The following is a 12633-nucleotide window of genomic DNA, read 5'->3' as shown; positions in this document are numbered from 1 at the left end:
CAACGTGGGTCCGACATCACTTAAGTGGATGCTGGCATGTGGGTCCAAATGGTAGTGACGTGGCATTATGTCATGTTGGAGACCCACACGGTGCGAGATTGCATTTGATTGCATTTTATTCATGACGTTATTTTGGTATTTTTGGATTTGTTTTCAACCAACTAGATGTTTTGACGCAATGAAAATCTAGAAATATATGAAGTCAAATATGCAACATATAACCGACAGATATTCACAAAAAATTTACAAACACATAGAGTTACAGCCTGAGACTACATCAGGTCCCCAAAACTTATGAACGCTTGACATCATACTAGTATTTCAAGCACCTAAGCATCTAACAACAAAATATCAGCTTGCTTGCATGCAGCCATGATCCTCTCAACAAATTCCTCTTGACAGCAACCTTACATTCAGCTAGTACCTGCACACGTATTCATTACCAGATTAGATAATGCACAAGAATAAACAGATTATATCTCTCTTCTTTTATTTCCAGAAAGAAAGAAAATAATGAGTCTTGCTGGCATTTGCTATGTTGACAAGAATAAACTGAACATATGTGGCGGAGATACTTGCAATTTAGTACCTGGTGAGATTTTGAAACGAATACCCATAGTCTTCTCCAATGTGCAGCCAATCCGGCGAAATCTTATAAACTCACCCCAATCATGATGGGCTATTCTGCAACTAAAAAATTATCGTCATTAGACTGTCACACAATTGTATTAGACCAAAGGAAATAGAAGTGTACTGTAATTAAAGGGGCTACAAAACACAAGTGGGTCGGTGGAACTTACTTTTACTTCCATGACAGACCAAGCATAGACAAAGGAAAGGGAAGTATGAGTGTTTCCAAGTCTGCCTTTCAAACTGTTGTCGAGCTATGACAATTGGATTCAGAAGGACCTGATCAACATATGCGAGAGGATCGGTTCTTTTTGCTTTTTTCATAAAATCACAGCATAACAGATGGATTGATACAAAAATGAAAAAACAAAAGAAATAGATGTATGTTGGTAACCTCACTTACAAATAAGCACAACCATGTAGTTTTGGGGTTTCGCAATAGTAAACCTGAAAAAAAATACGTGTAACATGAGTTCCACATATATCTCATCTTAAGACTGTAACTCATCCAACATGAGTTGCACAAACCTGTACGTGCTACTGCATTTCAACATGTCTGGATCAACTGAGTCATAACAACAGTACATGATTAAGGGTAACAGCTAATAGTACTTACATTTTGCAATCTTCGCTAACGAGCGGATGAGTTAACTACCAAGACGCGCTTGCGGATGGTCCAAGGACCTGAAAAAAGAGGTTAAGGACGTGAGGCTGCTGCTGCCACAGCTGAGTATCTCCTGATGACATAACTAAGCCCACCGTCCATGTACCACAGTATGTATCACCTCTCTGCCTTGTTTTCATTGACGGATGATGAATGATTAAATTAGACATAAATAAACATGTAGTGCCGGTCTTAAACACCCAATCATATGTAGTGCCGGTCTTAAACACCCAATGTTTAGTCGTACTTCTTCATAGTGTACAAGATAGCAGCATGCTAGCAACCTAGCATGTTGATGTGGCTTTCACTGCATCCATGCCTCTGCACCCAACTGCTATTCTTCCCCAGACCCCACTACATACTCCCTAGCCAGTAACAACAACAAATATCAACTTCAGTAGGCAGCAAGCTGAGTTAATAGTGTTGGCATGCTGACGAGTATTTGTACTTGGATCTAGGGAAAATTTGATACTTGGATCTACCAGACAGGCAAGCAATTACATGTGTAAAGCAGCAGCCCCAGCACGAAAAACAGCAATCAAGATCCAGGGGAGACATGAGGGCATAAGTCGTGGGTTACCTTGCTTGTTGTCAGGGCGAGAGGAGATCTATGTCCAGTACAAGCGGATGCAGCGGAGGCAGGCGTACGGAACGGATGTTGGAGACGCTGGCGCAGTACCTAGAGCTTGGACTGGAACTGCACATCACCATGGCTCGCATCTAGGACTTGCCGGGCTTACGTATTCTCGGTCGCGACGTCCAGAAAGTAGTAGGCGACGGCGCCGTGAACGAATCTCATGGCGGCATCCACGTCCGCGACCGCGGCTTCGCACACCTCGGCGAATCTGACCATGAGGAGAGACGGCGCCGGAGAAGGGCGGGATTTGGGGTGGGTAGGGTTGGGGAGAGGCGGAGACTGAGAGGAGAGAGGCGGCGAGGGACAAGCGAGGCCAGGCCACCGGGACGAACACGCCGTCGTCGGTGAGCGGCTGGATGTTGTGGGCAGGCCAACGAAAATCGCCGCCGGGAGGGCGTCCACAGGTAGCCTGGATGTGGATGGGGATTGGGGATAGATAAGGTTAAGCCTTTTTTTTCGAGGAAGCGCGACATCCGTTTGGATTTGGGTGGCGGCATCGGAAACTTTCGGCCTGGGCCTTTTGGCGGGATGATTACAATTTTTGCCGCGCGCGGGTTTAGGTGCGGCGCTGCGTCTATGTGTACGGACGGATGGGACGCAGTACTGTTAGGCGGACGTTCAGATGGCGTATTTGGGGTACAATACGTGGGAGGCAAATCATTGCGTTCTGATTGGCCCGACACAATGACGCTGGATCAAGGATTTAACAAATAATTTGAAAATTCAGTTTGGCAAAATTGTTTTCCATGCCAAGACACACATATGTGTCAAATATGAGCACTTTATTACAAACTATGACACGGGAATGACCATACGTTAATCATTTGGTTTGAAACCTATAGATGATTATAGGTGATAGTCATTTTTGTGAATGATATTTTTGAAACATTGTCAAAATTTAAGTTTATCATTTATACTAGCAACTAGTACACATAAAATATGGACTACTTTGCTTGAAAATTGTACTTGTGCCATTTTGCACCATTTTTTGTACTTGCTTCACAAAAGAGTCATTTTTGGCACTTAGAAAATGAAAAAAAAATGAAATTTCTATAAATAATATGAAAATTCACTTTGGCAACATTGTTTCTCATGTCAAGATACACCTATGTGCCAAATATGGGCACTTTATCACAAACTATGCCACAAGAATGGCCATACCTTGGTCATTTGGATTAAAACCTATAGATGTTTATACATGATATTCCTTCTTGTGAATAATATTTTTGAAAGGTTTGTCAAAACTGATGTTTATCATTTATCCTAGCTTCTACTACACATAAAGGGACCCCATGCCAAAGGATTTATTTTTTGAGTTTGTTTTCACATTTTTTTGAAAGCATGGTCAAAATGGTTAGGATAACTATTCATTGAAAAGGGTCGATTTTTACAAAACTATCAATGGTTCTGTGATATAATCACCACTTGCGTATCTTAAAATTATTTTTCAAAAAATTAAGAGAAACCATCACACGCTTGTAGTTCAAATTTGAATTAATTTTGAAAAATTGACATAAAGTCATTTAAATAAGCGAAATTAGGTAGAAAGAGAGAAAAATCCTAATAATTCGGGATGATCCTTCAAATATGGACTAATTTCCGTGAAAATTGTACTGGTGCCATTTTGCGCCATGTTTTTCGTACTTGCTTCACAAAAAAGTCATTTTTGCCACTTAGAAAATGCAAAAAATGAATTTTCTATAAATAATATAAAAATTCACTTTGGCAACATTGTTTCTCATGTCAAGATACACCTATGTGTCAAATATGGGAACTTTATCGTAAACTATGCCAAAAGAATGGGATTTATCTATTGTTTTTTATTTATTGCCATGCTGCATAGATATTACTTATATGTCCCGCTTTTTATTGAATCATGAAGTGTGCGAGTGGTCTAGCGGTTAACTCGTAATGCTTTCTTTGCCGAGGTCCCGGGTTCGAGTAAACGCTATATATTTGGCAGGCTGGTCCTACATGTAATTGTGGGTTTCTAATAACTGAGATCAAGTGGGAAATATTTTTATTGAGCCTAATACGGAAATAAATCTTTGGTTCGAGTCCCCAATTCTCTAACTTTTATTCCATTTTCTAGTAATTGCCTGGCTGCATACAAACTAGAAAATTATTCCGTATCCAACTAAATCAAATTGTGTCATTGGTGCACTGGTTTCTTAACACCCTTACTTGGTGGAGGTCTTGTGTTCGATTCCTCCTTGCTGCACTTGATTTTTAATATGCAAAATGAATGCTATCTATATGGCAGGCTGGTCCTACATGTAAATGTGGGTTTCTAATATTTTTATTGAGCCTAGTTACGGAAATAAATAATCAGTTCAGAAACATCTCAGCGGTAACAGTCCACGTCATTCAATCCAAACACATGGGTTCGATTCTTTGTAACCACGATTTTTATTGAATTAATTCTGTTCCTGCCAAGTGGGTCACGCATTATATTGAAAACTTATAAAATTTAATATTTTCTGGACTAGTGCGTCCCACAAGAAATAATTAAATAAAATTATAATCAATTATTTATAACCTGACATGTGGATCCGTATTATATTCAATGACGGTTTACATACACCACGATCTTCATTTCATCACCTATTAACAGAGACGATGGCAGCCCTTCCGGGTTTGGTAATGGGTGACGATTTTTCGTTGACGAAAAAGCAAACCGTCAAGCATTAACTTAAGTGCTTGACGCCACATGAATTCGTCACCTATTAAGACATATCCATGACGGTATGCAACTTCGTCACCAGGCTTTTCGTCAACAAATATCACATCTCTTGTAGTGAATCAATGGTTAAAATTGCGCCGAGGCAGACGACGCAACAAACAGCGACCAATCGCGCCTACCTGGCAAGTCGTCGAGCACCTTCTGTGCGCGGAGGTGGGGCGGATTTGACGGCGCGTTCTGGGAGGCGCTGGCGACGCGGCGGCGGCACGACCGGCGGGAGCCCCAGCCGCGACAACGGTGCTGACTCGCAGCACAGATCAGACGCCCAAACGGCCGGGAAATCCAGCGGCGGCGGTGGGGTGGGAGGCGCGGGAAGGAAGGAGCGACGAGAAAAGAGGCGCGAACCAACGGTTTATGCAAATAGTAGCCGACATGTGGGAGCCCGCATCGCTTTTCGTTGTGTCCGGCGTCCCCTGTGGGACGGGGACGGGCTCGGGGCGCCGGACACCGTATCGGGCCGCGCCGGACAAAAATGGGCTTTGGGGGACGCGGCTGGAACGCTTTTTTTGTCCGGCGCGCCCCAAATCCCTTTGGGGGACGCTTTGGGGGACGCGACTGGAGATGCTCTTAGAGCTCTTTAAGGATTAAATGGTATAGGATCTCATGCTTGTATTAATTGGCCACGAGGCTAGCTTACCACCTTCCACGGCCTATTTTTTAGGGAAAGTATTCTTGTCTGTCGTCCGATGGTTCTCTTCGTTCGGACGCACGCTCAGCCGTAAGATGGCTGCAGTCCAATCTACGTATGGTGATTGCCCTATAAATTGTAGGATCAGCCCCACGTTCCCCTACGGCCCTACCCCGTCCTCCCACCCCCACCAGGTTCCCCGCTCCCCTACCACGGCGGTGACGCTCGCTGCCTGCCGGCGTGGAGAGATCTGGTGCGCTGGCGCAGGAGTTGGCGTGTACGGGGCATCCGCTCAAGGACATCCAGGCGACGCTGCCGGCGCTCAAGGCTGCCATACGCCTGATCCGAGCGCCCATGGCCGAGCTCGCGGCGGCTGGCCTGCACATCAGCCAAGTTATCGGCCCCGCCGCTTCCGTGCCCAGCCTCGAGCCGCCGCTGCCGTGCTCAAGGTGTTCGACGCCGTGCCCGGCCTCGAGCCGCCGCTGCTCCAGAGCGGCTCAGGCGACTTCCCCCGGTAGCTCGCTGTGCTTTATCGCCTCGAGTAGGCCTTGGCCTCGCCACCCAGCGGCTCACCGACATCTTCGAGTACCTCAGCGATCATGATCTCGCCGACCGCTCTTCCTTGCCAACATCATCGTGTACCTCAGCAACCACAACCTCTCTGACCGTACTTCCTCGCCGAGGTCGGCGTCGCTATCGGGGAGCGCCATAAAGACATCCAAGTACCTCGACGGCGGCGCGAGGCTGTTGTCACCCGCTCCACGTGGAAGCATATTTTCGAATTGACCGGAGCAATTTTTTTTCCTTCGGAAACACAGGAGCAAGTTGTTGGAAGCATGATTTTGTATCCATGATTAGTGATAATATGTAAAACAGAAAGTTTACTTGCCATCGAAGCATGTTTCATTAGGTATGGAAGCAAATTGTCCAATCGATGAAAACATAATTAACTTTGCCACGTTGAAGTGAAAATCAGTATATACAGACTGTATTTGAAGCAAATTCCAATTGCATGGGAAGCATTTTTATTGTCTCGGAAATGAAACGGTTGACTTTAAACGCCTAGAAAATGATGCTTCCATGCATCAAGAACAATGCTTTCGCGCCTTCTGCTTCCATGCTTCGTACAGAATTGCTAGCCGCCGGATTATTTGCTTCCATGCATTCAAACAGCAAATTAATCGGAGGCTAGTTAATGACCGGATTAAACGCTGGCCCGATTAAACCCAGCAGTCGTTTATTGGAACAGTTTACGGGAGCAGTTCGCGGGGCCATTTATTCCATGCATGGAGTAATAGTAGTTTGCTACCGGCTGGACTGCTTTCATCGCATGGCTAAAATGCTGCTGATCCGATGGCCAAGGACTGGTCTGATCCGAAGCATGGATCAGACGTCCGATGCCTAGAAGCCGGTATAGGATCTAGCACTGCAAAATTTGTGTCGTCCTAGCTTGCCGCCGGGAATGCCCATTCATCGGACAAAAAACTTTTTCAGGCAACTACGATTTGTGTCATCCATAATATCTGCCAGACAAGGGGGATTTTTTTTTGTAGTGACTCTTTCATCTACAAAATATAAATATCTAATAAGTATTGTCAAACTATAAGTTCGACGATGAATTGCTAAGTAGATGTTACTTGTAGCTTTCTGGAGTTGATGTAGGTTGAAGTAGCGTAGCTGAAGCAAGCAACTGAGAACTGACAATGTGATGAGGGCATCTTTTTTACCTTCTGTTGAACCTATGGAAGATTAGATAAATCCTAACTTCAGGACTCCAACGAGTTAGATGTGTGCTAAGGAGGTGGTGAAACCATATAGGTATTCGGGTTGGTTGCAATTTTTTTAACCAAGTTGTATTGCGGGCCACTTAGGTTTCTTTTTGTGTGTTTTCAGTTTGGGTCTATCAACCAACTAGTTTTGCTGGTCACTTAGAGCATCTCCAGTCGCGTCCCCCAAAGCGTCCTCCAAAGGGATTTGGGGCGCGCCGGACAGAAAATGCGTTCCAGCCGCGTCTCCCAAAGCCCATTTTTGTCCGGTGCGCCCCGATACGGTGTCCGGCGCCCCGAGCCCGTCCCCGTCCCACAGGGGACGCCGGACACAACGAAAAGCGAGGCGGGCTCCCACATGTCGGCGACTACTTGCATAAACCGTTGGTTCGCGCCTCTTTTCTCGTCGCTCCTTCCTTCCCGCGCCTCCCACCCCACCGCCGCCGCTGGATTTCCCGGCCGTTTGGGCGTCTGATCTCTGCTGAGAGTCGGCACCGTTGTCGCGGCTGGGGCTCCCGCCGGTCGTGGCGCCGCCGCCGCGTCGCCAGCGCGTCCCAGAACGCGCCGTCAAATCCACCCCACCTCCGCGCACAGAAGGTGCTCGACGACTTGCCAGGTAGGCGCGATTGGCCGCTGTTTGTTCCGTCGTCTGCCTCGGCGCAATTTTAACCATTGATTTTGCTTTAGCCATGGACATCGACGATGAGATGGTTGCCCTACTGCTGGAGGACGAGCAAGCCTTCGACGACGACCTGCGGGAGCATTTGCTGATCATCGCGTCCCTCCAGGACATGCTTGACGCTGAGGCGGAGAAGAGGAAGAGGCCGCGCCGCGGAGGATCAAGGCCGGGAAGAAGGAAGTCGAAGCCCCGGCAGAGGATGGAGGGGCATGCCATGCTGCACAACGACTACTTCGCGGACGACGCAACACATGCCGACAATTTTCGGCGCCGGTACAGGATGAGCAAGGGGCTGTTCATGAATATCCTCCACGGCGTTCGAGAGTCCGACCCCTACTTCAAGCTCAAGCTCGACGCTGTAGGCGTTCTCGGGTTCTCGTCCATTCAGAAGTGCACCGCCACCATGAGGATGCTTGCATACGGAGCACCTGCCGATACACAGGACGACTACCTTCGCATGAGTGGGTCTACTGCCATTGAGTGCATGTACAAGTTTTGCCGAGCTGTGGTGGGAAAGTTTGGCAAATACTACTTGAGAGGGCCAACTGAGGAAGAGACTGCAAGGATCATGGCATAAAATGCTGCCAGAGGATTTCCTGGAATGCTTGGAAGCATCGATTGCATGCACTGGGCATGAAAAAACTACCCGTTTGCTTGGCAAGGTATATACAAAGGGCGTCATGGATATTGCAGTGTGGTGCTTGAAGCTGTGGCAGATTATGACCTGTGGATTTGGCATTCTTTCTTTGGCATGGCGGGATCACACAATGACATCAACGTGTTGCAGCGGTCTCCGGTGTTCAGCAGACTAGTGGAAGGGCATGATCCACCATGCAACTACGAGATCAATGGCCACGAATATACCAAAGGCTATTATCTAGCCTATGGTATATATCCAAAATGGGCTACTTTTGTCAAAACAATCTCGAATCCGTCAGGTCTGAAGAATTCCCACTTTGCTACGCGACAGGAGACTTGCAGGAAGGATGTCGAGCGGGCATTTGGCACAATTTGCCATTGTCCGGTACCCTGCTCTAAGCTGGTCTCACGACCAAATGTGGGAGGTGATGCAGGCTTGTGTGATCATGCACAACATGATCATCGAGGATGACCGCAAGAATCATGTTAGGTCACATGTTGGTCCCTATGAGTGTCAAGGCCCTCTTGCGGAGGTTGATCATGAGTTGCCTGCAGATTTTGCTGATTTTCTCGCCATGCACGCAGAGATCCGTGACAGCAATGTGCATGAGCAACTTCAAGCTGATCTCATTGAGCATTTGTGGAGGATCAAAGGAAATACTGTGGCACCTTGATGTAGCATCTAGCCCTATTTATTATATTTGATTACTTGTTTTATTGTTTGTTGTATTTTAATTTGAAAACAATCCTCGCAAACATTTTTATTCATATGCTACATTTGATAAATGGTTTATTATATGTTAAAAAAGTATTTTAAATGTTTGGGGGCGGCGTTTGGGGGACGCGGCTGGGGAGCGACGTCCCCCAAAGGCGGCACGAACAAAACACGTCTCCCAAACGCTCAATCCGGCGCGGTTTGAGGGACGGTTTGGGGGACGCGACTGGAGATGCTCTTATATAAACGAGACGGTGACTATGGTTTGCAGCGTTCAGAATTTTGAGTTTAGACATTGAGTCGTGTTCCGGGGTGAAACATCCTTCCGGGGACGGCATGACCGTTTATCCAGATTGAACAAAGATGACATGAAAGTACTTGTGTGTATGAAGAATTATCAGGCTTAGGTTTCAGGTGTGTTCTTCATCATCACATTGCTTGCTGGAATTCGTTTACTCGATCTTCTTCAGGTAACTTCATTGTGTGATTGGAAGCTTATTTATCTTATTGACTCACTATGAAAGATTGGGAAAAACTTTATGGATAATCTACTTGATGTTTATCATGTGGTATCACATTTATAGGTTTGTCACGATGACTACTCTATATTGTTTCTTTGGTTCCAGCAGAGTTTGATAATGTAATAGCCACTGGAGACTGATGTGTTCCCTCAGGCGACGCTGGCGATTCCAGGCGACTCCGCGCCGCCGTCGTGCCCTTCCCTGCTCCAACCTCCCGCCGCCGGTGGTATTCGCCGGTGCGGCCATCCGAGGATCATGTCGATCCCGAAGTGGACGCTCGGTTTCCTCTCCTTCGCAGAAGAGGTGAAGCTGGGGGAGGAAAGGTTGAGGAGGGAGGAGGAGGCAAAGATGGTGGAGGGGCGAAGGCAGGCGCTGCTGTGGCGGAAGCTGTTGATTCTCCAAATCAGCCTCGCGTCGCCATGGGCGATCGAGCAGATGGCGAAAGGGTGGAGGCCACAGATCTCCGAGCAGGGGCTCGAGGAACAAATTGCTGCAACTTAAGCGATGATCAATCTCAAGGATCCCGACGACCCGATGCGAGCAATGGCGGCGCAGGGTCTGGAGGACCTGGAGAAGTGGATGTCGTGAGGGATTCGACATTGCGGTCGCCTGTGAGGCCATCCCCGTTGCTGCTGTCTGGAGGAAATGGGGGATGGGCTGAGGGTGCATGTGGTCCTCGGCGTGGTGTGGAAATACGGCGGCGGGTGGATAGGATTCGCCGGGGAAATCCATATCCGGCGAGGAGCTTTTCGCCGGAGAGGGGGGTGGAGGTGAGGAGGAGTCCCCAGCGGAGGGCCCCACTGCGAAGTCGCACTGTGTTGGCAGCCATAGGTGGCCGTCGATTGGATCACTTGGTCGCAATCGAGCCATTGGTTGCATACCTGGAGTGGCGGGTTTGAGAAATACGCTTTCTCAGTTGGAAGGCTACTCCGCCCGTCTTGGACAACTCTCACCTAGCCGGACCTAGGTCTTCTCCTGGATCTCAGACACTGGTCTAGGTCAGGAGGGATTTGGTCCAGGCGAGATCATTCTCTCCAGCAGATTTCCACCCTGCTCGTGCTAGCTTCCTCCCCAAACCCACGAAAATTAGCTTTGCAGAGTTGTGGGGAGTGGAAGAAGGGAGAAAATCCTTTGCTGAGGTGGTCAAGATGGCGGGTGGTGGTCGAGGTGCGGGGAGATCCAGTGGAGCTGGTGGTGGCCGTGCTCCTCCAGTGGCTGCCACGACTGCTAGATCGACTGCTACCTCCCTCGGCGTCACTCCTGATCAAGTTGCGGTCAAGTCTGAGTTCGCTCAAGCTATGATGCAGCAAATGGGTGCAGCTAGCCAAGGTATGTTTCCCATGATGCAGCCCAACATGTGGAATCTGCCGATGAACCAGTGGTCACAATTCTTTGGCAATCAACAAATCCCTCCTGCTGGGTTCAATCCTATGATGATGCCGCCTCAGGGTGTTGCTCCTAGTATTCCTCAACCTAACAGTCAGGAGAGCAGTGCTAGTTTGAATCCTACACAGCAACAACAAACTTCTGGTGGTAGCAAGAACAAAAAGAAGAATCAGAAGGGTTCTGCATCTGATGGATCTAAGCCCAGTGGTGACAGAAACGGGAGTAACTTACAGATGATAGTTGCTAGTGGTCCTAGGCCTGTGATGGATCCTAAGTTCAAGAATGTCACTTGCTATAACTGTGGTGAACTTGGTCATTATGTGGGTCTCTGCACCAGAATAAAAGGTGTTTTATATGCAGTATTGGGGAAGTGCTAATCCAGGACTAGGTTTCTTTCATGTGGAGGTGGAAGGGCCAGAGGCAGTTCAGTGGCTTAACATGGACAATGTGGGGGTAGTGGTGGTCAAGGAAGGTGAAATATCTGTCAATGAGCTTGAGAAGAGCTTCAATGAAATGTGGAAAGTGAATTGGTTCTGGCAAATCAGACAACTTGGTCCTAAGAGGTTCTTGGTGAGGTTCCCCCCTAGCAAGAGGATCAAGGAGTTAGTGGAATACCCTTCCATCAACCTCAAGAAGGAAGGTGTGGTGATATACTTTGTTAATTGGGAAGGTAAAGCTGAACCTTTTGAGGAATTCCAAGAGATCTGGGTGATACGTTGCAAACGTATCTATAACTTTTGACGCTCCATGCTTGTTTTCTACCAATTCCCTTATGTTTTATGTGCATTTCGATACACTTTTTAACATTTTCCGGAACTAACCTATTGACATAGTGCCACAGTGCCAGTTCCTGTTTTCTGCAGTTTTTGTGTTTCAGAAAAGTTGTACAGGAAATATTCTCGGAATTGCACGGGACAAAAATCCATGACCTTATAATTTCGAGGGGAAGCCTGAGCCAGAAGGAGACACGCAGGGGGAGCTGCCACGTGGCAGTACATAGGGCAGGCGCGACCCCACCCCTGGCCGCTGATACGTCCCAAACGTATCTATAATTTCTTATGTTCCATGCTACTTTTATGATGATACTCACATGTTTTATACACATTATATGTCATATTTATGCGTTTTCCGGAACTAACCTATTGACGAGATGCCGAAGTGCCAGTTCCTGTTTTCTGCTGTTTTTGGTTTCAGAAATCCTAGTAAGGAAATATTCTCGGAATTGGACGAAATCAATGCCCAGCATCTTAGAATCACACGAAGCTTCCAGAACACCCGAGAGCCACCAGAGGAGGGCCCTGTGGGCCCCAGATGATAGGCTGGCGCGGCCAGGGGGTGGGCCGCGCCCCCCTACTGTGTCGTCGCCTCGTCAGCCCTCCGACTCCGCCTCTTTGCCTATTTAAAGGTCCCTGACCTAAAACTTCGAGACCGAGAGCCACGATACGGAAAACCTTACTGAGACGCCGCCGCCGCCAATCCCATCTCGGGGGATTCAGGAGATCGCCTCCGGCACCCTGCCGGAGAGAGGAATCATCTCCCGGAGGTCTCTTCATCGCCATGATCGCCTCCGGATCGATGTGTGAGTAGTTCACCCCTGGACTATGGGTCCATAGCAGTAGCTAGAT

The sequence above is a fragment of the Lolium rigidum genome, chromosome 2 (assembly GCF_022539505.1).
Source record: "Lolium rigidum isolate FL_2022 chromosome 2, APGP_CSIRO_Lrig_0.1, whole genome shotgun sequence".
Classification (NCBI taxonomy): domain Eukaryota; kingdom Viridiplantae; phylum Streptophyta; class Magnoliopsida; order Poales; family Poaceae; genus Lolium; species Lolium rigidum.
This window is presented reverse-complemented; position numbering follows the sequence as displayed.